The sequence below is a fragment of the Taudactylus pleione genome, unplaced genomic scaffold (assembly GCF_031769625.1).
Source record: "Taudactylus pleione unplaced genomic scaffold, aTauple2 ptg000629l, whole genome shotgun sequence".
Taxonomy (NCBI): Eukaryota; Metazoa; Chordata; class Amphibia; order Anura; family Myobatrachidae; genus Taudactylus; species Taudactylus pleione.
The window spans coordinates 3,669,790-3,695,650 of record NW_028285031.1 but is presented as its reverse complement, the minus strand read 5'-3'; the positions used below and the strand labels follow the sequence as shown (position 1 = coordinate 3,695,650).

General features: G+C 46.3%; 1 protein-coding gene across 1 annotated transcript in view; it reads right to left on the bottom strand.

The window, feature by feature from the left end:
- Positions 1-4,311, bottom strand: part of LOC148479229 (neuropeptide Y receptor type 2-like) — a 57,547-nt gene extending 53,236 nt beyond the window's left edge. The window contains exon 1 of the mRNA XM_088454746.1: positions 4,191-4,311. The gene's annotated coding sequence lies outside the window, so the exon portion shown is untranslated. The remainder of the gene's footprint in view (positions 1-4,190) is intronic.
- Positions 4,312-25,861: the final 21,550 nt, after the last annotated feature.

The following is a 25,861-nucleotide window of genomic DNA, read 5'->3' as shown; positions in this document are numbered from 1 at the left end:
CCCCCTTTCCCACAGCCTAACCCCCCTTTCCCACAGCCTAACCATAACCCCCCTTTCCCACAGCCTAACCCTAACCCCCCTTTCTCACAGCCTAACCCTAACCCCCCTTTCCCACAGCCTAGCCCCAACCCACCTTTGCCATAGCTCTAATCCCCCTTTCCCACAACCTAACTCTAACCCACCTTTTGCACAGCCTAACCCTAACCCCCCTTTCCTGCAGTCTAACCCTAACCCCCCTTTCCTACAGCCTAACCCCCTTTTCCCACAGCCTAACCCCCCTTTCCCACAGCCTAACATTAACCCCCCTTTCCCACAGCCTAACCCCCCTTTCTCACAGCCTAACCCTAACCCCCCTTTCCCACAGCCTAACCCTAACCCCCTTTCCCACAGCCTAACCATAACCCCCCTTTCCCACAGCCTAACCATAACCCTCCTTTCCCACAGCCTCAACCTAACCCCCATTTCACCCAGCCTAAACCCCTTTCCCACAGCCTAACCCTAACCCCCCTTTCACCCAGCCTAACCCCCTTTCCCACAGCCTAACCCTAACCCCCGTTTCCCACAGCCTAGCCCTAACCCCCTTTCCCACAGCCTAACCCTAACCCCCCTCCCACAGACTAACCCCCTTTCCCACAGCCTAGCCCTAACCCCCTTTCCCACAGCCTAATGCCCCTTTCCCACAGCCTAACCCTAAACCCCCTTTCCCACAGCCTAACCCCCTTTCCCACAGCCTAGCCCTAACCCCCTTTCCCACAGCCTAACCCCCCTTTCCCACAGGCTAACCCTAATCCACCTTTCCCACAGCCGAACCCACCATTCCCACAGCCTAACCCTAATGCACGTTTCCCACAGCCTAACCCTAACCCACCATTCCCACAACTTAGCCCTAATCCACCTTTCCAACATCTTAACCCTAACCCCCCCTTCCCACAGCCTAACCCTAATCCACCATTCCCACAGCCTAACCCTAATCCACCATTCCCACAGCCTATCCCTAATCCACCATTCCCACAGCCTAGCCCTAACCCACCATTCCCACAGCCTAACCCTAATCCACCTTTCCCACATCCTAACCCTAATGCACCTTTCCCACAGCCTAACCCTAATGCACCTTTCCCACAGCCTAACCCTAACCCACCATTCCCACAGCCTAACCCTAACCCCCCTTTCCCACATCCTAACCTTAACCCCCCTTTGCCAGTCTAGCCCTAACCCCCCTTCCCCACAGCCTAACCCCCCTTTCTCACAGCCTAACCCTATCCCCTCTTTCTCACAGCCTAACCTTAACCCCCCTTTCCCACAGCCTAACCCCCCTTTCCCACAGTCTAACCCCCCTTTCCCACAGCCTAACCCTAACCCCACTTTCTCTCAGCCTAACCCTATCCCCTCTTTCTCACAGCCTAACCTTAACCCCCCTTTCCCACAGCCTAACCCCCCTTTCCCACAGTCTAACCCCCCTTTCCCACAGCCTCACCCTAACCCCCCTTTCCCACATCCTAACCTTAACCCCCCTTTGCCAGTCTAGCCCTAACCCCCCTTCCCCACAGCCTAATCCTATCCCCCCTTTCCCACAGTCTAACCCTAACCCCCCTTTCCCACAGCCTAATCCTAACCTCTCTTTCCCACAGCCTAACCTCCCTTTCCCACAGTCTAACCCCCCTTTCCCACAGTCTAACCCCCCTTTCCCACAGCCTCACCCTCACCCCCCTTTCCCACATCCTAACCTTAACCCCCCTTTCCCACAGCCTAACCCCCATTTCCCTGTCTAGCCCTAACCCCCCTTTCCCACAGCCTAATCCTAACACCCCTTTCCCACAGCCTAATCCTAACCTCTCTTTCCCACAGCCTAACCCCCCTTTCCCACAACCTAACCCTAACCCACCTTTTCCACAGCCTAGCCCTAACCCCCCTTTCCTGCAGTCTAATCCTAACCCCCCTTTCCCACAGCCTAACCCCCCTTTCCCACAGCCTAGCCCTAACTCCCCTTTCCCACAGCCTAACCCTAACCCCCTTTCACCCAGCCTAACCCCCTTTCCCACAGCCTAACCCTAACCGCCCTTTCACCCAGCCTAACCCCCTTTCCAACAACCTAACCCTAACCCACCTTTTCCACAGCCTAGCCCTAACCCCCCTTTCCTGCAGTCTAACCCTAACCCCCCTCTCCCACAGCCTAAACCCCCTTTCCCACAGCCTGGCCCTAACCCCCCTTTCCCACAGCCTAACCCTAACCCCCATTTCACCCAGCCTAACCCCCTTTCCCACAGCCTAACCCTAACCCCCATTTCACCCAGCCTAACCCCCTTTCCCACAGCCTAACCCTAACCCCCTTTCACCCAGCCTAACCCCCTTTCCCACAGCCTAACCCTAACCCCCCTTTCCCACAGCCTAGCCCTAACCCTCTTTCCCACAGCCTAACCCTAACCCCCCTTTTCCACAGCCTAACCCCCTTTCCCACAGCCTAGCCCTAACCCCCTTTCCCACAGCCTAACCCCCCTTTTCCACAGCCTAACCCTAATCCACCTTTCCCACAGCCGAACCCTCCTTTCCCACAGCCTCACCCTAACCCACCTTTGCCACAGCCTAACCCTAATCCACCTTTCCCACAGTCTAACCCTAACCCACCATTCCCACAGCCTAACCCTAACCCACCATTCCCACAGCCTAACCCTAACCCCCCTTTCCCACAGCCTAACCCTAACCCACCATTCCCACAGCCTAACCCTAATCCACCTTTCCCACATCCTAACCCTAATGCACCTTTCCCACAGCCTAACCCTAACTCCCCTTAGCCACAGCCATTTATCTTAGTTACATGGATAGGATGTCACATAGCTGTATTTTAAAACAGCATGGGCAGCATATATCCAGAGCGCTCCATGAAATACCGACCCTATTACGCTGAATGCTATAATGGCTCATTACAACCATTGTAAATCACTGCACTTTTTCAGCTGAGATACAGTAAAAACACTATAAAATGTTTTGATCGGAGAACTCCTTTATATGTATAAAGCTGGCATGTCATATCACACTGCACAATCAAGACTAAATTGCTTTGAGATCTCAGCTCACAGCAGTCACATCACTTCGGTGGGCTAGTTTATTGGAAAGAACACATAAGATGTAATATTCATAAGCAAATGCCACTGTGTAATAATGTAGTTAATTAATATCACGTTTTAATCATTTGTATCCGATCTTATCTTTGGCAAAATGATAGGACACAATATTGCATTGCTGCTTTAATCATGCATTAATACTCATCTCTCCTGTATTTTTACAGATCAGCTGTGTACAATTGTTCTATCGGTTGAATTTCAATTGATTTACAAAGTAGAGGTGTAAACTGTATATAAAGTACCAAACATAATAATATGAACAAACTCAGTTTTTGTCTGCGAAAACAATTATTATTACAGCAGAAGCAACTTCGAATAGCAATCTTTATATACAATATAAATCGAAAATTAAACCCTCTCCCAGTTTCATCAATTACTGAACTGATGGGAAGAGATAGAGAATGTGCGATCAATACCCAGGATGAAAGAGACTGACAATATTTATGTAAGGTTGCTTGCTTTACTCTGCTTTTAGAACTCCTGATATGGGATATACTGCATATAAGGCACTCACACTGTTAAAGCAATCTACAGAATGAGAATAACTTACTGCATTTTTGCGCAAAGCATCTGTACTAAATGCTAATGCCTGAGAATGAGAAAAGATATCGGCCAAAGTGGCCTAAAAAATAGGTTTCATTGACAAAAAGTGACACTTTTGCCCAGAGAGATCAGTGGTAACGATAATCCACAAATCATACACAGACTGTATTACATTTAGGTTTCCTACTGCACAAGGGGTTAATCTACTGCATTCAAACGAGTCACATCCACAGATAAGTCCCCATCTGGCCAATATAAAAATGCACACACGTACAAAGCTAATACACAGCCTGGCTTTATACATTTGTTTCCGTCATATCTACATGGTTCATTTATAAAGCGGGATCCCCGATTGCAACGTGATCACTGACATCAAAACTAAACTTTGCAATATCTGATAAAAGATCATTATGATTCCCCACTCTCCTTAGAGTGGCTGTCAGGAAGCTACAGCCCTGTGTTTCTTAGTCAGATTTATTTAATACAAAAGTATGCAAGGGAAAACACAAGACAGATGTAATTAGTTACCTGTAGAATTTACATCCCTGAAATCCTGGACCACAGTGAAGAAGACTTTGCCTGCAAATGTCCAACAGGCGCAGAATCCGTCAGCTGGATACATGTGTGAGGCTTAGAGAGACAGAGCATAATTGAGGAGAAGGAGGAGAACTTAGTTCTGATGCTGCCTGCACACTGTATAACCACACCAAGGGTTTTAATCCCCTAGGGAACACATTTAAATACTTATCTTCATTCTCCCCCTCTGGATTTTCAGTGGCTGACAGGTGCGGAAATGACAGAATAGGCAACAAAAGCCTGGAGTGAAGGAGGACAATAGATTTAGCACAGAGAGGTGCTTAATAGGGATCCCCAATCAGCTCAGCTCATTGCACACTCTCCCAATTCTTGCTGACAATATTCTGCCTGCTCCCAGCAGTCACATTCATAGAAATATATTGGATTTCAGGCATTTACGGAGAAAGATACTATTAGAAAACTTTGCTAAACGCCTTGTGTTAGTAAAAGCCGTTTGTGCTCCTGAGTTTCATGAATAGATAGCCGAGACAGGAGGCAAGGGATAAAGGAAAGCACACGAAAGTCAATGTAAATAGATAATAAACTTTGAAGGGATGCCATGGAAACCACATGGGGCTGATGATTTCGCTGCAGAAGTGTAAACTGTACCTGAAAATTAAAATTCAGCCAATGAGCTAAAAAACATTGTATGTCTGTATGTATGGCAGAGATAGAGTACTAAGAGGATTATCATATTTTCCTTAGAAGCAAGATATATTAGAACATCATAGTGCCGGAATACTGCTCCGCCATGCCTGTAATTAGCTGTCAGACAAGCTTGGTTTACTTACAGTAGGTAAAGATATATTCGTTTTCAAACGTACTGAATTTTGCCACGGTTCAGTGATTACCATGGAGTACCGGTAGAGATGAGCAAAGGTGCCATTATTTTGGGTGTATCAAGGTTACCGCAGAACAGGAGATTGCACAGAAATGTATGTTTCGGCAGTGCTGTCTTCAAGTGCCACTTTTGATTCCATGAAATGTCATTCTGCACTGTATTTGTAAATTTACATTTCAGTAAATTTATAATCATTCTGCTATGTGATGTGATGTGGGGTGCTCGGGGTAAGACTGGGAAGACTTCAAGGCAAATTCTACTGGCGAAAAGTCAGACATTAAGCTGGGAAATCCAAACTGAGATGAATTTCAACGGAGAGCTTTGAAAATGGTCCAACATCTACCTATGGCATTAATCTCTCTCAAAATGGGCTGAACTATATTTACTGAGGGTCAAGAAACTTAAATGATGATGAAAATGTTTTCTTCTATAGAGATATCAAACTTAAAAGACGTGACAGGTAAAAGAAGGAAAAGTGAGACTTTTGTACCAAATGTTACTGCTAGTAGTGCTGCCTTCTCATGATTATCAGAATAAATAACACCTTCTACCTAATGTACATGAATAGATGTTTTCGTGAAAATGACAGCTTTACAGTATTAGACTTCACATGATTTAGTAGAGAGTCTTTCACATACTGTACAAGGTCAGTGCAAGGTTTTTATGAGCCCCAGGCATAGCTTCAGTCTACCATCCCTCTCACCCAACAGCCACTTCTCACACTTGACTTTTGTAAAATAAAAATAATAACTGTTACCATCTTCTAGCTACAGTACCTAAACTGCTGTCCAGATACACCAATATCCAGATGCACAGGTGTCTGATGCAGAACAATAATCAGGCTCCACTGCTGCCTAGGGGCAAATGCAGATTTTGTAAAAGTGGGAAGTTTCCAACTGTTAGATTTAAAATAAAACAAAAATCAAAGCAGACAAACTAAAACTAAACAGCAATGAAACAAGTAGAAAAAACCTTGTTTCAATAAGCGGACAACATGAACATTTTTTGTGATGGCTAGACAAGAAGAAAGACCCTTTGTTGCGATGAGTTAGGTTATAAAAATTAAATACTAAGTAAAAGATAATTGAGGGTCCAAATATGAAGTTGTCATAAGAAATGTGTAGTTTGCTAAATTCATCTAGCAGAAAAAAACAACAACACAAAATTACAGTGCTGTAGATTGACCTAAAATTGGAATTGATTTAATGTATCAATATCTATGTAATAATTGTGTAAAGTCATTCATGTCTCCAGTATTCATGCACAGTCAGTGGGAGCTGGGGCTCATGCTGACCATTCAACGGCTCCCATTGCTAGGGAGATGAGACAGATCTACCCTGAATGGGGTGAGTATGGAAGCGGGGGGAGGGGGGGTGAGGACAGAGTGGGGGTAACAAGGCAGAGCAGCAGAAAAGGGCAGATGTTAGAGATAGAGAAGTTGCAGTGTAGGACACAGCAGGGTCGGGGCAGATTGAGGTGACCCAGGTCCCTTTTCTAGAATAATAAAAACATACATAGGAACAAAGAATAGTAAAGTAAATGAAATATTGTATAACAACTAGTAGAATAATTGTATCACATTTGCAGCAGAATAAAGCCTGTCTACACATACTTCCCTGCATTTCTTTGGGACCACCACATGACCATTTATCCTATAAAAAATTTTTGGGGGTCACAAAGTAACGCATTAGCTGAAATTGCAAGTACCAGAACCAGTGAGAGAACTGGAGGCATGCCCAGCAGCTCCCGAGGGGCTGAGAATGGCCCCAGCATGATGAAAAAGATGGCATGGCACCTGCGTATGGCATTCCTTGTGAGGCCACACCCCTTGCGGTGAGGCCACACCCTCTTTTTCAAACAAAGGTCCCAATCTCCATTAAAGAAAGTTAGGAGGTATAGTCATATTATTAGTACAACCTTAGGAATGAACTTTATGTTTCCTGCCAGTTTTATCCTATAGTAAAACCACTTTCTGGAGGTTGCAAATGAGCTGCTTTATGATAAATCAGACTCTCTGACAACTTCAAGCTGAATACTATCTCTGTCTCCTCTCCTTAGGAAAGGAACGAGAAGTTTTTGTTAGAAAGTGGTGACCTTTCATAAGGGAAAAGACACAAATGTTGTTCTGCATGTTTTAGTCATTATGCTCCTGTAACTGGAATAAATCCATTTTTCCTGCTGCTAACGTGAAGGGATTCACCAATAATTCTGCCAAATCAGAGACCTTTTGTCTAAGGCCATATTATTAGTATTAGTATTATTAGCTTTTACTTACAGTGTATTTCCAACATATTACTGTATATAGTACTTTACAGAAAATGTTTAGTTATTTACACCAGTCCCTGATCTTACAGTCTGTGCTCCAAATTCTCTAAAGGTGGGTACACACTGCGCAGATATATCTGCAGATGATGGTCATTCATACACACTGAACGACCATCATCTGCTTTTGTTCGTGGGTCCCGCTGGCAGGGGTCGTGTCCTGCCCCTCTCCCCGCAGCATCTGCAACATGTGTGCAGATAGTGGCATCCCTCCCGGTGGTGTCACCTGGTGCGGGGAGGGATGCTGTGCTCGCGGTGTAGCTACATGGCACTGAAAAGGGTGTGTGGCCTCATGGGCAGGGGGCATGGCCACTTAGGATTGGGTCGTGGCCTCGCAGCCCGAAACCCGTAGTCCTAATTCATGTGCTTTTTACTGGGGGGCAAGGGGGGGGGGTGTGCAGAAGGTGCCGACTGCCGTGTGTGCAGTGCCGGCTCCCTCACAGTGTCAGGAGCAGAGTGCTGAGTGTAATACTACAGTGCAGCACCCGGCTCCTGTCACTGAGGGGGACTCTGCACCTTGGTGTCACCCCTCTGCGGATGACACCCGGCTGCACCCCCCTTGTGACGCCACTGCGCGCGGGTGGTCGGCGTACCGCCCATACACACTGCCCGATGGACAGATATATCTGCAGAGACATTAACATATTTTCACCATTATGATCCGTGAGATATCGTAGCGGCAAGGGCATTTGCGTGCAGATTTGAATCAGGCCCCGTTACTTTGACTTACATTGTTTGTTACATGCTTCAATGAAGAAAGGATAACAAGGAAGGGAGGAATTGTCTTATCATTTAGGTTATTGGGGTTCTGTCCTATCACAGGTATTGGGGGTGGAATACCCATTCCATAATTTGTAAGCATACTTGCCTACCCTCCCAAGTCTCCCACAGCAGGGGGGGGGGGCGGGGACGCGATTCGCACTGAATCACATCATCGTTGACCTGCCCCCTAATTCACAATGCCATTAATCTTGGCATTGATGATTCATACACGCTATCATGCCCCAAGCTCCGCCCCCAATGATTCGTCATTGCCACATCACGCCCCCCCCCGCCGTGAACGCCCAACAGCTCCCTCCCGGAAGGAGGGAGCTAAAAGTCGGCAAGTATGTATGTAAGATGCCATCAAGGCACTGGAAATACAGTATGCAACCTCCATAAAATCTACAATGATGCTGTCTTACTAGAGCTATTTTCCTGGCTATCCTCTTTGGCTGGTCAATGATTCTGTTCAATAAATAACTGATATGTAAATGAGTGGCTTTGTGGTATTTGCAGCTCATATATTTTCTTTATGAAATTATTTAATTTCTCATAAAGCGCAATGGAATTTGCTGTGCTATATAAGAAACTGTTAATAAATAATAAATAAATAATAATGATGCAGAAAGTACATCAGAGCTGCCATGCAAATGTCCCAGGCTGCAAAGGTCTTAAAGCACCCGCTAAGGTGTGAGAACCAAACGGCGAGATAATGATGTGCTCACCCTGGGCCTATACGCTGGATAGTCATGGGAGGAGGGGATTCTACCATCAGCATTTCACCATATATCCATCTAGCACATGCACAAGTAAAGGTGATTCCATCTGTTATTCAGAGGCAAGACCTGTAATACTGTGAAAACCGATGTATACACCAGAGATAGAGCTTCTCCTATTTAATAAGCCTCCTCACCGACAATCGTTGTGTATGTGTGGAGATGGCCATCACCGATACTGTACCTCCAGTGACAGCTTTCTCATACAGAACACGGAGAAGCCAATTTACCAAGGTTAGTGGCCAAACAAGTACCACCAACTGTCCTCCTTTCAGTACAGGAAATTATTAGATTTATTACCTTTATTATTATTAGTGTGAACAAATATAAACCTTTTTAAAAAAAATTTACCGTCTCGTATATATTTTGTTAATATTAGTTTTCCACAGAAGTGTAATTGTAAGCCCAAGTCAGCTTTCACGTTCCACTGCCCATGCACAGAAGGTCCCAAGACTGTCTGACAAAGCTAATATAGAGAAAGGGTGAGGGTTGTCTTCTATTTGGGATTTTTGGATTGAACCCTGGTGTTTTCAAGGACTGCTCATACCTAGTGCAGCACTACCTGTTCTTTCCACAAATATTTACCTACACGTCTGACGAAGCTGTAACTTTCTACCATTAGCTGTATTTTGTTGTGTTAGGAGATTATCAGAAATCCTTACTTCATCCTCATATTGGTCAATATGCCCATAAAGCTTTGTGCTATAGATAAGTTGTACTCAGTGTTGGAGTTATTTGAATGTGACACTGGCAAAGGAATAGCAGTTTCTGGGTGACAGCAGTGATGGGGTTCTGAGATACTGGATGTCCAATTATACCTCTATGGTACCATGTTCTAATCTAGACTTTTCCTCTTAACTCAATTGGTAACAAAAGAACTGCATAGCGCTCGCAAGCGGCTCGATGGTGGCCCAGTGTGCACATGCGTGCGCCCCGCAATGAGTGAGAACTTCACTCGCTCCGGGGGCTCGCAACAAAACGGGGCGGCTGACGATGTTGATCGACAGCTCGCCCCGTTTTGTAGGAGGGTAGGGGGGGTGGCTGCACAAACGGAGGAGTTCCCGAAGGAATGCCTGCTGTTTGTGGGCGGCCCTACTGACATCACTCGTGATGTCAGTAGTGGACTTCCTGCTCTATTAGAACTGGAAGTCCACTCGGCATTGCGAATGCCGAGACCCTACCTTAGGGTCTCCTCGCAATGCCGATGGTCGCGATAATCGCGACCATCGCCAGGCCGCTCGCACAAGCTGTGGGTGGTCACAAAAAATGTGCTGAAAAAGTATCCCCTCGGCTTGTACTCGAGTGAAGTGTAGCGCTGACCGGACGGAGTTCGGTCAGCGCTACACACTGCCAAACACACAGCCGCCGGAGCCTGCAGCTGTGTGTTTGCTGTAATCAGCAGCCGCTGAGAGTCTGCCACCCCCCCTGCCCACAATAGTGCTGCATGGGATCATCAGATCTTTTGAACATGCAGAAAGATCAGGCGAAGCGATGCACGATCCCCACGGGAGCGCCCAATGCACGGTATCGTGCATACACACAGAACAATATGGCTGTTTTATCATTCCAATGCGTTGGATTATCAGCTATATGGTTCCGTGTGAAGGGGCCTTTAGAGTATAATTACAGTAGATACAAATCTGGTTTGGTCAATGTGAAATAAAATGCCTCCTCTTGAACAATCCGCCCAACACAGATTGTACGTAGATGACTGCTGGGGGCTTTTACGCATAAGTTACTCCTCTTCCCCCTTAACAGTAAATCTCTATATTATCTTTCCCCCTCTCAGCAATACCTCTGCAGCTCTTACGCTCTCCTGGGTGCTTAATGATGGAGAACTCACTGGGCTGCTCACATTGCAGGATTCCAGATCTTTCTCTCTGTCTCTCACAGGCTTTATCGCTGTGGTCTTCCTCTTCTTGGCAGAGACCACAATGATGGGCATCGTGGCAGCCTCCACAGCAACACCTTTCTTTCCCGCAGAGGAGCTCCTTCCCTGTTCCCCAGCTCTAAGATGTCTCTCCAAAGGTGGGAACAATCTGTCCCCTTTATAGGCTAAGGTTTCACTCCCCCTTTGATGATGTTCCTTGCTTGCCCATGCCATTTTTCTGGATCCCATTATTTGGCCATGTTACCCCCCCCCTTTCTTTTTTTGTGCAAATATCTACTCGGCATCAGGCATGCGGTCGCAATCCCAACAGCAGAATACCGGCAAGGGAGTTAACATAGGCATCAAAATCCCGACGCCAAAATGCAGAGGATGCCAGCCCGAATGAATGTAAGTCCGGGGCACCCTTAGCGTTAGCCGCGGGGGGAGGGTTAGGTGGAGGTTAGGGTTAGGCACCCCTCCTGGGAGGGTTAGGTTTAGAGTGCGGGGAGGTTAAGGCACCCCTGGGGGGGATAGGGGAGTGTTAGGATACTTATCTGCCCCAGTCGGGATCTCCTCCTGTCGGGCATCCGGTGTCAGGATTTGAAGTGCCAGCATTTCAATCTCATTCCTGCAGTATCTGCAATACGCAGCAATATTTTACACTGAAAGGGGTGTCTTTACCAATAACATCCACTAGAGGGTGTTGCATGTATACACAAATAGTTGCCAACATTTGCTCTGTTGTGTTCTTTTAGGCCTGTCTTTTCTAATATTTAGATGCATTTGACTAGGATTCCAGAGAATTTATTGTAATAATTTATTTTAAATGTTTACACACAAATGTTTAGGAAAATGGTGGAGCTCCAAAAAAATCCTGTTGCCATGCAAAGCATTAGAGTTTTGAGAGCAGCACAAAATACTTCAGGTCCGTCAATTCGTTCATGTTAATGTATTGCCGTTCTAGGCATTGCGACATTAACAGCACAATGTAGTCATGTGAAGCTCCCCTCAGAGTGATGCAGGAAGACTGTGGTGGCACACACAAGACCACCACACCGGTGAACTGCTCTTCACATATGTGATAGTGTAAACTGCGGACTATACAGAGGACCCAGAAAATGAGCAAGATCCTATAGCTCTCTTCTGTATTCGGGCTTTATGTTTAGATAGATGATAATGTCAGGTGCACAGTTCAGATGACATAATATATGCACTAGCCTGAATATCCAATGAATTTACAGTAGATGGAAACCCTTGGAATATTTTCTGACGATGCTCATGCATGTAATGCATTTTCTTCATGAATGACAAACAGGCACCGGAATAAAAATCAGCATAAGCAGTTTCTTTGTTCGCTTTGATGAATAGATCCTGATCTGTGTTATCATAAGCAGAAAATAACAGATTAACAGATCTGCAGTACATTCGGCTGATGCCTATCTGAAGCATAGAGTGGAAATGTCACCGGCGTGCAGATGCTGTAGGCTACATGTGTTATGGACTGCTGGTAATGTCAGGATATAAAGTAACGTTATTAATTAAAATGTAACATATGCTGCTTATACTGTAGGTTGCAATCATAAATTGGGTTAGCGGCAATATGACATGAAACATTTTGGGGTATATTTATATTTTTGTGCGAGTTTCCCCTCATTTTGAAACACAGAGATTTACTAAAGGCAAATACAGGTATAAAATCACGATTAGATCTGCAAAACACGGCCAAGCACACAAATAGAAGACAATACATCATCGAACCAAATCACAAGTACTTTCCACAGACAGGAATACAACACGAGGATCTGCTAAGAATCGGGTTTGCAAACTTGATCGAACATGGAGCAAACTCGGGCCAAAATAGAAGAATCAAATAGACCATCTAGTCAGCAGTGTGTTCTGCGGTAGCACTGCACAGATCGGTGTGATCTGGGTAGTGCTTCTGTGCTATAGGTGTAACAAAGGGTTAAAAATTAAGAAAAAAACAGTGTGGGGTCCCCCCTAAAAGCATAACCAGTCCTGGACCTCTGAGCCCATTCTGTATAGGAAAATCGGGGGGAAAAACAAAGTGGGGTTCCCCCATTTTTCCTATAACAAGCACCAGGCTAAACCAGCCAGGGTGGTAATGCCATAGCAGGGAGACACACAGCGTGGGATCCCCCCGCAAAAGCATTCACCAGTCCCAAGAGCTTTCCATCTTTTAATGAATCGCACTCACCATAATGTATGGTGATGCGATTCAGCCACGAGCGGGGGTGCCGCTGGAGAAGTAATGTACTTCTCCACAGTAACCCACTCTGGGAATTGCACCAAGCAGAGAAAAGCCATGTTTACTACATAACAAGACCATTTTTCTGGTCCATGAATAGTCCCCAAGATGTCTAGCACAAAGTGGTAACACTCATGAATTCATGGCATAGGGCGGGATGCATGACGCATCGCACTCGTGATGCATTCTGCTGGTCATCTATGTCCCAGAAGCACCTCCGGCTTCTGGGCAGCCCAGCCAGCACCAGCAGGCATACTTGCCTGCTTGTTACAGTGACAGTTGCAAAGCACATGTAGGGAGGGGAAAAGAATGGAAACCCCCAAGCACTGGTACCAACGAAAAATAGAAATCACATATGATGGTAGAAATACTCCACAAATGACTAATAGATGTTATTGGTCATATACTCAAAAATTGATAAACCAAAAAGTGGAGGTGCACCCAGAAGAGTAATAGTATTAGAAAGAAAAAGGGGAAAGCAAGTACTCTATTGGTTAGTGGCACAAATTCTACCTGAAATATTTAAAATAAAATATAACTTTTAATAATAATGGTTAAAACCTCCGCAAAAATTAGGACAACACATAAATACAATTGCAAACATATTATAAATATATATGGACCTAAAATAGGCCACAATGATAGATATAGACAGTCAAATACCAATAGGAAAACATATAAATACAGCTACAAACATATAAATATAAATAACAGCCTAAAATTGGCCACAGGGATAAATATAAAAAGCAGCGCTAAATCATTAACTCATTTATTAGATAGGTAATACCAAAAACACATTAAATCACATTAAATAGAATATCACTAGGTGACATTAAACCTATAGACAGTACTTGCAAGTAATAAAAAACCAAATAAAAAATATTAAAAATTATATAAAAAGGCACTATTGAATTGAAAAATAGACATGCATGTCAAAAAATTATAAACTTAATATCCTTAATATACACCCATATCAGGCAATGCTAAATGCACCGCACCAATTATTTAGCACTGGGATAAATTCCGTATGTAGAACTAGATGGATGAATCAGCCGGAAAAGGAAAGTCCAATTAAATGACTGAGCAAATAATGGCCCTGATTCAGAGCTGGACGCTCTGACCAGAGCGCTCGCTCTGAATCAGGGCCCACCTCCATTAATATGGAGCGTCCTCCTGGACGCTCGTATAGCTGTGGGTCACCACCCACAGCATATACGAGCGTGCAGAATGATGGTCGCGATGGTCTTGACCATCGCGACCATCGAAACTGCGAGCAAAAGCCTGCGGTTGGGTTTTTCAACCGCAAGGCCAGGAGTGATTTTGGCTCTATCAGAGCCAAAATCACTCCCTTGACATCACTAGTGATGTCAGTGGGGCCGGCTTCTGACGGTAGGCGTTCCCTTGGGAACGCCTCCGTCTGGCAGGCACGCCCCCGGCACGCCCACCAAAGGGGGCGTGCTGTCAGTCACCATCGACAGCACGCCCCCTTTGATGAGACACTCCGAGCGAAGGAAAGTCCTTCGCTCGTCGGGTCTCGCGCATGCGCACGACGGAGCTCCCTCCGTCGTGCGCATGCGCAGTGGGGACCATCGACCCACTTGCGAGCGGACAGCCGCTCGCGAGTGGGTCTGAATGAGGGCCAATGTCCTCACCGCATGGGAACTCCTACATGGACAAATATTACATCTGTAAGTCTCTGAGAAGTGGTCCAATGTATCCTGTAGTAGCGGTAGCTTGAAAGAAAATTGGCCACAGAAACAGATCGTGTCAGTGATCCACGTATGTATGTATGATACTATATTACTCAATAAATACGTGGAAAAATCAATAGGACTACTGAAACATATCGCTGAGTGGTTATTTGAAATCAAATACCATGGTGAAAATATAGCAATAATATATATATATAATTAAGAGGTAGATTCCTCTATATCATATGTGAGCATATGCCAGCCGCCTGCATGTGCCTTCTACAATGACAGTTGGTCAGGAGTCAGGACGCAATATTGGCAGGGGGGCGGGCGATGCGGGTACAATGCCCTGGCCGGCGGCGCCCCTCTCAGCTGGGCCTGCCACGGCGCTCAGGGCACATGTCCCGCTCGACACCACCCCCCCCCCCAGTTACGTGGTCACCACAAATTTTATTTGAACCATAGGTCAGGGCATGGTGCAATATCCCTTCCATACCCTTTTAATGTTACCAAGGTAGCAGAAATACAAGTACAAAAGGCTGCTGTGAATGTTATGGGGTCTCAGTGGAGGAGCTTATGGGTCTATTTACTAAGCCTTGGATGGAGATAAAGTGTACTATGTGGGTCAAATGTAATAGGGTGAGAGTTTAGAAAATGTGATAGTTTAGCAGTAATCTCTCACATTGGTCGAGCTTTATCTTCAAAATGGGAAAACATCTGGATGAGAGTTTAAATCGTGAGAGTTTTTTTAATCTAAAAACATGTGAGTTTGCAGGTTCCCGGACTCTATTACATTGGCCGAGTTTAAAAAGTGTCAGAGATTACTACTAAACTCTCACTTTTTTTAAACTCTCACCCTATTATATTGGCCCTGTATCAGTGGCGTAACTAGGGGGGTGTCGAGCAGGGCGTGGGACTGGCGGCGCGGGGTTTGTTTTTTTACGCCGCCAGCCACGGTCCGGCCCGCCCTAGTTAGCCAGTGTAGCACTGAGTGAGGTCAGCGCTACACATTTACACAGGACTGGCGCTAGGCTTCCAGCGCCGGTCCTGTGCTGCACAGCTGAGCCCGTTCCCTCCCCCTGAGCGCTTGCCCAATAGCGCCAGGAGGCGGGCTCAGGCTGTGCATAACACACGCATCGTCGCCAGCGCTGGTGGCAATGCCTGTGTTAAACAGCAGCCAATGAGAGTCAGATAGACTCTCATTGACTGCTGCAGCACCCACTGCAAGACCCGGGCTTCCGTCCGGCTCCTGCAGTGGGTAAATGGGACAGACGTCATGACATCATGACGTCTCTCCCATAATGCTGAGCGCGCCAGCCTGGGAGGACTGGCGGGTGGTGGCGGTGGTAGCAGTGTCGCGGTCCGGAGCAGCAGCGTGGATTCAGGTAAGTATATTTGTATATATATATTTTTTTTAAACCTGTCTGCACTACTGGGGGCACAACGGGGGAGGGGGGTGGCTACTACTGGGGGGACCTCTACTGGGGGTGGCTACTACTGGGGGGACCTCTACTGGGAGGACCTCTACTGGGGGGGGGCTACTACTGGGAGCACTTAATCGGGAGGGGGAACCTCTACTGGGGACTACTACTTGGGGGGGGGACTACTACTTGGGGGCATTATAAAAGGGGCCTACTACTAGGGGCACTGCACTGGGGGGACCACTACTGGGGGCAATAATAGGAAGGACCACTACAGGGGGCACTGGATAGGGGGGATCACTACTGGGGGCACTGCATGGGGGGGGCTACTGCTCTGGGAACTATGTAAGGGGCTTACTGCTAGGTGCACTGCACTGGAAGGACCACTACAGGGAGCACTAGATAGGGGGGGATCACTACTGGGTACCTGCATAAGGGGGACCACTACTGGGAAAATTGCATGGGGGAGGACTACTGCTGGGGGCACTATATAAAGGGCACTGCATAGGGGAGGGGGGGACTACTACTGGGGGCACTATATAAAGGGCACTGCATAAGGGGATACCACTACTGGGCGCACTGCATTGTGGGGACTGCTACTGGGGGCACTGCATAAGGGGGAACACTACATGGGGCACTGCATTTGGGGGGACCACTACTGGAGGGCACTGCATAAGGGGGAACACTACATGGGGCACTGCATTTGGGGGGACCACTACTGGGGGCACTGAATAAGGGGAACTAATTGGGGGCTGTATAAGGGGGACCACTACTGGGGATACTGTATAAGGGGCGCTACTATGGGCCTGCATACGAGGGACCACAACTGCATACTGGGGGTACTGTATAAGGGGCACTACTGGGGTAGTGCATATGGATAGGAATGTTCAGCGTGAAAATAAAGAGGTGTGTCATGTTGACACGCCCCATTTTTAAGTGACCACGCCCATTTTTTTTACGCGCGCGCCTTAGACGCACGCACATCCCTGGGGGGGAGGGGGGACTCCCTTTTCAAATTTGCCCTGGGCTCCAAATACCCTAGTTATGCCACTGCCCTGTATGTAAGTTTTTTGTTTTTTTAATTATACTACTTTTTGATTTTATGGTTATTAAATACCATTGAACATTATATTTGGCTTCCATAGTTCGGCTTCATAGTTCGGCTAATTGGCATTTCATACAATTGTAGTGTACCTAAAACATTGTACAAGTGAAAATTGAAAACTTGAGAAGTGTGAAACTGAAGGATATAAGGTATCAGGGCAACATTACAGGTAGAGCTCTGTCCAGGTGGCACCGACTGGGCAGAAACAAGCATTGATATGTAGTTTTGTCAAATACTATAATACATGTTGGAGTGTTTGCAGAGCTCAAGTGGAGCTTATGTAGGTACCGCATGCAATTAGCCTAATTACCCACAATGCAGTGTTCGGGGCTATTAAATTATAGCCCGTAGCAGCCACTTAACACAAATTTCTTTTCACCTCCTCCTTAGACTCGAACAGAAATATGCCCTTATCACGGCAGCTGCGCACACATAGTTATCCCGGAATCAACGGTTAACACATGAGGAAAATGGCTTTTAATTGAATAGCCTCAGGCCATCACCTTTTTTCCCCGCGCAGTAAATAACGAGGCTAATTGAATCTGTCCCTAGGTGTCTCGGGAAACCATAAGAAATGTTTGCATGAAATTGAGGACGGTAATTTTCTTTGGTAAGATAGAACATAACCAACCTCATGTGAGCTAATGGAGCTCGAAAACTTTGTAATATCTGTTGACACTGAGTCCCAATCATTTGTGTTTGTTCATAAAAGATTATTTAATACTAGGCCATGTAGCTAATAAAATAGAAGGGACGCTTAAAATTTTTAAGAAATATTTTTATTGTCTTCATATTATTAATTCAGTGTGTAAAATAAGATAAAATGCAATGTAGTCAAACCATGTCTACCAATCCATTTCAGATGGTGAGAAGAAGGTCAATATTTTGCCTGAGATAGCAAAAACTAGATAAAAAATCATATATCAAACCTCCAAACATTTCTGTAGATGAGGTCAGGACCGACCTCGGGGGAACACCGAAAACTAAGGACCTATGGACAAGGGGGCGTGACCTCATGTGACATGCCACAACTGCGAGCCATATCCCCAATTTTGTCATGCTTGGGGTTTGGCCAGAGCTCCAGGAGCTGCTGGACAGCCCCTGGCACAGTGTGCGTGGATGACGCGCGCACGTCATCCATTCACCGCAGTGCCCGAGTGTCTCCCCAACCTCCCCACTACTCATGGGAGACTGCAGCCCGTCGGTCGGAAAGTGGGACAGTGCCCAAGAAGCGGGACTGTTCTGCTGAAATGAGGACAGTTGGGAGGTATGACACATTTCAGCTACAAGATAGAAAACGGAGGTGCATGGCATATGACTGGAGTGTCATAAACCTCCAGGCTGGAACACTCTGCATTGACATGGCACACACAGCATTAAGGGCATCTTTAGTTTGCTAGTTAGAGCAACAGGATTGGTTGGTAGTTTGGGGGAGGGCTTTAGTTGATGTTCTGGAGTAGGTGGAAGAAGGGGTCTCTTTCTACGTTTGAACTTGGACAGAGAAGTACCGTTATACTTTCTTTAGACTTTTATAGTGTGTTACTACCCCAGGGCTTATTTCTTTTGTTCCTTATACTTCTTTCTTATTCTTATTTGTCTTTTCCTGATGCTCTCTTCTTTCATTCTTTCACTTAATCTTTACTTTTATCTGCTAGGGTGGTGGTGGTGGTGGATCGGACTCGTAGGACTGCGGCTATCCCCGCACATTATCTGGCCTCAGTGGGGGTGCTGTCAGCATAGAGTGCTGTGGCCACTGATGGGGGTCGCGGGTGTGGGCGACCCAGGGACCGCGCTGCCGTCTTCCCATGTCATCTACACCCATCAGGTTAGTGGGGCTTCCTCACAGGGTACTAGGATGTCACACTTAGCGCCCTCTACTTTAGTCCGGGGGGAGCAGGGGTCTGGGAGGCGCCGGTCAGGGCGAGATGGGAGGATTTATGTGGATGTAGTATGTCAGTCGCTCGTCTCCGGTGACTTCCATGCGGCGCCATCGAGTGATTGAGCTTGGGATGTGTCCACGGTGTCAATCCTATGCACATCCTGGTTACTGCCCTTGTGCCTCTTTTAACCACCGTGTTTTGATTTATAGGTTTTAGGTTGGATGATGGTTTGTACATTGATAGATGCTTGCTGATGGTATATTCCATCTCCTGCGCATATTTCGAAAAATGTTGCACATTTTTATACTGGTGCTTGCAGCTGGGATCAGGGGAGACCGGCATTGCCCACTATTTGGATGATTTTCTTTTAGTGGATCCTGCTGACTCTCCTAGGTGTGGGAATTTGTTGAGGGATGCGATAGCCTTGTTTACGGGTTTCAGGGTGCCAGTCGCTCGCAAAAAGAAGGAAGGGCCTACCTGTGTAATCACTTATCTAGGTAATGAAATTTATTCGGTGGGTGGTTTATGCAGGTTGCCAGCTGATAAAGTCCTGAGGCTACAAGATGGTATAATGATTGCGCTGACTGCGGGGAGAGGCGATGCTTCGGCAGTTTCAGTCGCTGCTAGGATTGTTTAATTTCGCTTGCAGAGTTATTCCCATCGGTTGGGTTTTCTGTAGAAAGTTGGAAAGGGCGACGGTGGGTATAAGGAAGCCTTCATCACTTCCTATGTCTTTCTAGGGAAATACGTAGAGACCTACGAGTATGGGATGCGGATCACATTTGGGTTTCTTTCCCAGAGGACAGTGTGGTTCTCAAGTTATTCACAGATGTGGCTGGGTCCTCCGGTTTTGTCGCCTTCTTGGACGGGAAATGGTGTATGGCTCTGGGGCCGGAGGACTGGGTTTCTGAAGGGCTTACGAGAAATTTACTCCTGTTGGAGCTCTTCCCCATAATGGTAGTGTTGGAGCTGTGGGCTCGATGCTTGGGGAACTGCACTGTTGTTTTTTTGGTGCGACAACCTGAGCATAGTGTAGGCCATTAATAAGCAGAGAGCATCTAGTCTGCCCGCGATTCGCTTGCTTGCACAGATGGTCTTGTGGTGTTTGCAGCATAGCATAGCTTTTAGCATGAGGCATGTTTCCGGGGTGGATGACGGGGTTGCCAATGTGCTCTCTCGGGGTGATTGGGCCAGGTTTAGGCGACTAGCTCCGCATTCAAATTCTGTTGGTGAGCTGTGTCTCTCTTATGTGTGGCAGGTGATCAGGCCGCATTGGAGAGATAAGCCAACCGCTCACTGCTCAATCGACGCTCGCTGCATATCAGACAGCCTGGGAACAGTGGGGCCAGTTTCTCCTGCGATGTGGCACCAGAGGTAAGACTTCACATTCTTTGATCCTTGCCTTTGTCGGGAGGTTGTACGCTGCCGGATAATCTTGATCGCACGAGGTGTTGGCGGGAAATTCTTATTTTCTGCGGCTTCATGGGGACTTGGACGTTACCAAGTCCTTCTTTCTCTTAAGGGTGTTGAAAGGGTGGTCAAGAGTGCACCCAGGCCTATGTGCGTAGGCCTATAGATGTTACGACGCATTTTATGGCACGTTCATAGAGTGTGCTCATCGCAAATGGCAAGTTGACCTTTGCCATGACTTATCATGGGGCGTTCTGGGTTGGAGAGCCGGTAGCTTCATCTAAGTGTAGCTCCTCCTAATGACGTCGCATGTAATTTTCGGTGACGATTTGGTCGTGTGTAGGACCAATTGGGTAGTGGGCGGTGGGTCTCCCTGGATCAGAGCCGGGATCACAGCATTTGTCCCATGGTTTTGGTGTCGGCCTATGCGGACCTGCAGCCTCCAGGGGCTGGCGCTTGATTGATGCACAGTGATGGGTCACAAGTGACCATTTATCAGTTCCAGTGGGTTCACGAATTGGCTTTATCACCTCTCGTTTATGATACCCACTCATTTCGCATTGGCTTATCTTCGGCTGCTGATGTAGCGGTTTGGTCCGTGAGTTAGATTCGTTCCCTTGGCAGGTGGAAGTCTGCTGTGTACAAGCGATACATTAGACTTCGGCCTGACAGGAAGTCCTGCTTGAAGGCTAGCTACCCGTCACACTAAGTGGGGGGTCTTGAGGAGTTTTTTCCTGGCAGATTTGCTTAACTTTGGCTTCTGCTGCCGCCACGTTGTTTTTGTGTTTTCGCCTCAAGTCAAGCTTGGATCCCCCTTTCCCTGCATCCACTTCCCCTAAAATATGTTTGGTTCTAGGTCATAGCCTGTTGAGGGTTTTGATACATAGGTTTTGCTTAGTTGCTTGGTTTAGTTCTTCAGGTTCGACTCAATTTTAGCATGCTAGTAATCATCTTTGTACTGTTTTTTCCTGGCAGGTTCTCGTTTGTATGATGCTGATTTTTGTAGTAGGTCATTCTTATGTGTACTGGTTGGTTTTGTTGTAGATTTTGAGTGGTTCCCAGAATTGAGGTTGGTGCGGTGGATAGGCCAAAGGGGCTTATGGTGGGATGCACTGAATTCAGTCTTGGCCCAATCAGTGGTGTCTTTTGTGTTGCCTTGTTCCTTGTCATCCATTTGGGTGGGAATGATTTGACCAGTCGGTCATGCTTGGATTTACATTGTTCCATCAGGAGGGATTTGATTGAGTTGATGGAAAGGTGGCCATTTTGCAGGGTCTGATATTGTTCCACGTCTGGCATGGTGGGGAACCTTTGTCCAGGTGTGATTGAGTTGTCCAGAAGAAAGTTGAATTCGGTGTTAGGCAGAGCAGTTTTGTATCATGGAGGGGTGGTTATTGGCCCGGTCATCACATTTCAGGAACGTCACATGTTTTGAAGTAATGGGGTACACCTTAACGAGATAGGGATGGCTATCTTTGTGGAAGATTTGGTCAGAGGTTTGAGGTCTCTGAAAGGCTAGTTTTTGGTATGGTGGCGGCTGCGGTTCTTGAGGAACCTGGTGTTTGGCCGGGTTCAGGACGGCTGGTGTTTGGATGGGGTTTTTCGTGTGTTATCTCTAGGATGTGACTCTTACCCTGGCAGAGGATAGACGTGGACATCAGAGGGTAAGGGACCACCGGGCCAGATGGGTACTTTGCTGGGGTTTTGGGGTCACATCTCAAGTTGGAGCCGATGGCGGCTCTCAGCAAGGTTGGGGGTTTGGCCTTTACCCTTGCGAGTTGTCTGACAGGGAGGCAGGCTGAGTAGCTTTCATCCTTGTCAGTGGTTTTAGGTTTCATTGTATATATATATATATATATATATATATATGTTGTATTAGTTACAAGTATTTCGCTTATTATATTAGGCCGTCCATTACCCACCACCAAACGTTAGATTTAAAATTTGTTTTTAAATAGGAATAGAGTAATAAGAAATTGCCACTCTATTAATAAAAAGCTGTCCCACTTTTCACCCGCATTTCCTGTTGTCAGTATCGTTATTTTATTTGTGTGTGTGGGTGTGGATGTAGAGTATTCTCGGACAGTAGAGAGTTTAATGATATAGCTGAGGCCCAACACTAACATATTGCAGATTTCCTCCCCGCTAATAATAGAAAATAGGGTGACGTTTAGTGCTTGGGATGTCATGTTTTTAATATTATAGCCAGAGATAAAGAGGGCATCTTCCGTGTGTATGGAGAGCTGTGAACCATAACAATGTCATCATTAGTCAGCAATCCTCGTACTACACTCCAAATATGCCCTTAACGAACTTAAAGGCATATTTATTAAAGTAATTTTGCAGTAAATCCTCAAAAAACAGCCAGTTCCAGGAGATACCTGCAAAAATACAGCATCCCCAAGATGTATGTAGTGGTGGCCACAGCAAATATCCTTCTATTTTTTAACGTAACAGGGTCATAAGGGGCATATCGATAAATATGCCCCTTATTGCTTTTTTATTTTTAACATTTAATATAGAATACATGAGATGGTCTGTGAAAACTGCCCCCCTCTGCAATCCCTAGCCTTTGCCAGCTACTTCTGGCAAAAGGCTTTTCTGTAATCAGAAACTGACTACATTACTGTACATGTCCAGTATACATTTGCTGATAAGGCTTCACATGCCCAGCAAACACTTTAGTTATTATTTTCTGCAGTTCTTCTTCCTAGGAGACGTATAAGTACCCATAATGCCAAATGTAGATGTCATCACGTCTATGGCTCAAACTGCAGTTAAACACTCTTTCATAAATTGAAACACATTGCAATCACCTTAGCAAGCTATAGGGACTACGGTAGAAAGATAAAATGGAAATCTGTGATTTCTCAGCGGTTTCCCTCTTATGAAATAGGGAGAACAGTGATAATAACCCTTTTGTCAGCAAAAATGGCAGAAAAATTGCTGCATGATAAAAAGACCCCCTCAATGCCTGTGTCCTCCAAATGTACCATGTGTGAGCTGTTCTGTCTGCTTGTCTGTCTGTCTATCTTGCTGTCTGTGAGCAGGTGTCTAATCATGCTGTCTGTGAGAAGGTGTGCTTATCATGCTGTCTGTGAGCAGGTGTGCTTATCATGCTGTCTGTGTGCAGGTGTGCTTATCATGCTGTCTGTGTGCAGGTGTGCTTATCATGCTGCCTATACGCAGGTGTGCTTATCATGCTGTCTGTGAGCAGGTGTGCTTATCATGCAGTCTGTGAGCAGGTGTGCTTATCATACTGCCTGTGAGCAGGTGTGCTTATCATGCTATCTGTGAGCAGGTGTGCTTATCATGCTGTCTGTGTGCAGGTGTGCTTATCATGCTGTCTGCGAGCAGGTGTGTTTATCTTGCTGTCTGCATGCAGGTGTGCTTATGCTGTCTGCGTGCAGGAGTGCTTATCATGCCGTCTGTGTGCAGTTGTGCCTATCATGCTGTCTGTGAGCAGGTGTGCTTATCATGCTGTCTGTGTGCAGGTGTGCTTATCATGCTATCTGTGTGCAGGTGTGCTTATCATGCTGTCTGTGTGCAGGTGTGCTTATCATGCTGTCTGTGTGCAGGTGTGCTTATCATGCTGTCTGTGAGCAGGTGTGTTTATCTTGCTGTCTGCGTGCAGGTGTGCTTATCATGCTGTCTGTGTTCAGGTGTGCTTATCATGCTGTCTGTGAGCAGGTGTGCTTATCATGTTGTCTGTGTGCAGGTGTGCTTATCATGCTGTCTGTGTGCAGGTGTGCTTATCATGTTGTCTGTGTGCAGGTGTGCTTATCATGCTGTCTGTGAGCAGGTGTGCTTATCATGCAGTCTGTGAGCAGGTGTGCTTATCATACTGCCTGTGAGCAGGTGTGCTTATCATGCTGTCTGTGTGCAGGTGTGCCTATCATGCTGTCTGTGTGCAGGTGTGCTTATCATGCTGTCTGTGAGCAGGTGTGCTTATCATGCAGTCTGTGAGCAGGTGTGCTTATCATACTGCCTGTGAGCAGGTGTGCTTATCATGCTGTCTGTGTGCAGGTGTGCTTATCATGCTATCTGTGACTCCTTGGGCAATAGCCCTCTGTATGTATAAGCACTGTGACTCCTTGGGCAATAGCCCTCTGTGTGTATAAGCACTGTGACTCCTTGGGCAATAACCCTCTGTGTGTATAAGTACCATGACTTCTTGGGCAGTAGACCTCTGTGTGCATAAGCATAGTGACTAATTGGGCAGTAACCCTCTGTGTGTATAAGTACCGTGACTAATTGGGCAGTAACCCTCTGTGTGTATAAGTACCGTGACTAATTGGGCAGTAACCCTCTGTGTGTATAAGTACCGTGACTAATTGGGCAGTAACCCTCTGTGTGTATAAGCACCGTGACTTCTTGGGCAGTAGGCCTCTGAGTGTTTAAGCACCGTGATTAATTGGGCAGTAGCCCCCTGTGTGTAAAAGCACCGTGACTTCTTGGGCAGTAGCCCTCTGTGTGTATAAGCACTGTGATTTCTTGGGCAGTAGCCCTTTGTGTGGTTTCATCAGTATGGATCACGACAACCAACCGAGTGTAGAGCAGCAGCAGCAAGAAAATGCTAGCAGTGCAGCTGCTGGAACCAGTCTTGATGACGATACTAGTCATTCACTATCATCTAAAGCTGATGCTCAAGGGCATAGAGGCTTTAAAAAATTAGGGTTTCTGAAATCCAAAAATCGAGATTTCACACAGGTAAACACAAAAAAACCTCTAAAAGTTATGGCAGAAAAACAGAAAATTGGCAACATACCATTCACCACACGTAATGGAATGAAAAGGCTCAGGCCTTGGCCTTTATTTCTTAGTGATGGTTCTGCACCTGTCAGTGAGGCATCTTCTGCCTCTCATGACAATGAATGGATCTTTCACAGAAGTGTAAAAACAACGGAAAACCACTAAGGCAGTAGATCAAACTGTGCATTCCAAAACACAAATATCAGAAACCTCTAAGGAGAGTCTAAGTGTGTCCATTAGTGCTATGTGTGAACCTGACCTTTCACAGAAGCCGGATTCCACAGTTTCTGCTCCCTCTGTATTTTTGGGGATGAGCAGCATAAGTATTGCTGATGATATAGAAATTGAGGATGCCAACATGGAATTGCAAGTGGCTGAGGGGGATATTTCTGTAGCTGACGCTGGCACTAATGAGGATATTGAGGATGAGGATGTTGTTTGTGTAAGTCAGGCACTGGTGGAAGCAGCTCTTGGCCATGAAAAGAAGAAGTCCATTGTCATGCCTGGGCATAGGACCAACAAATCCA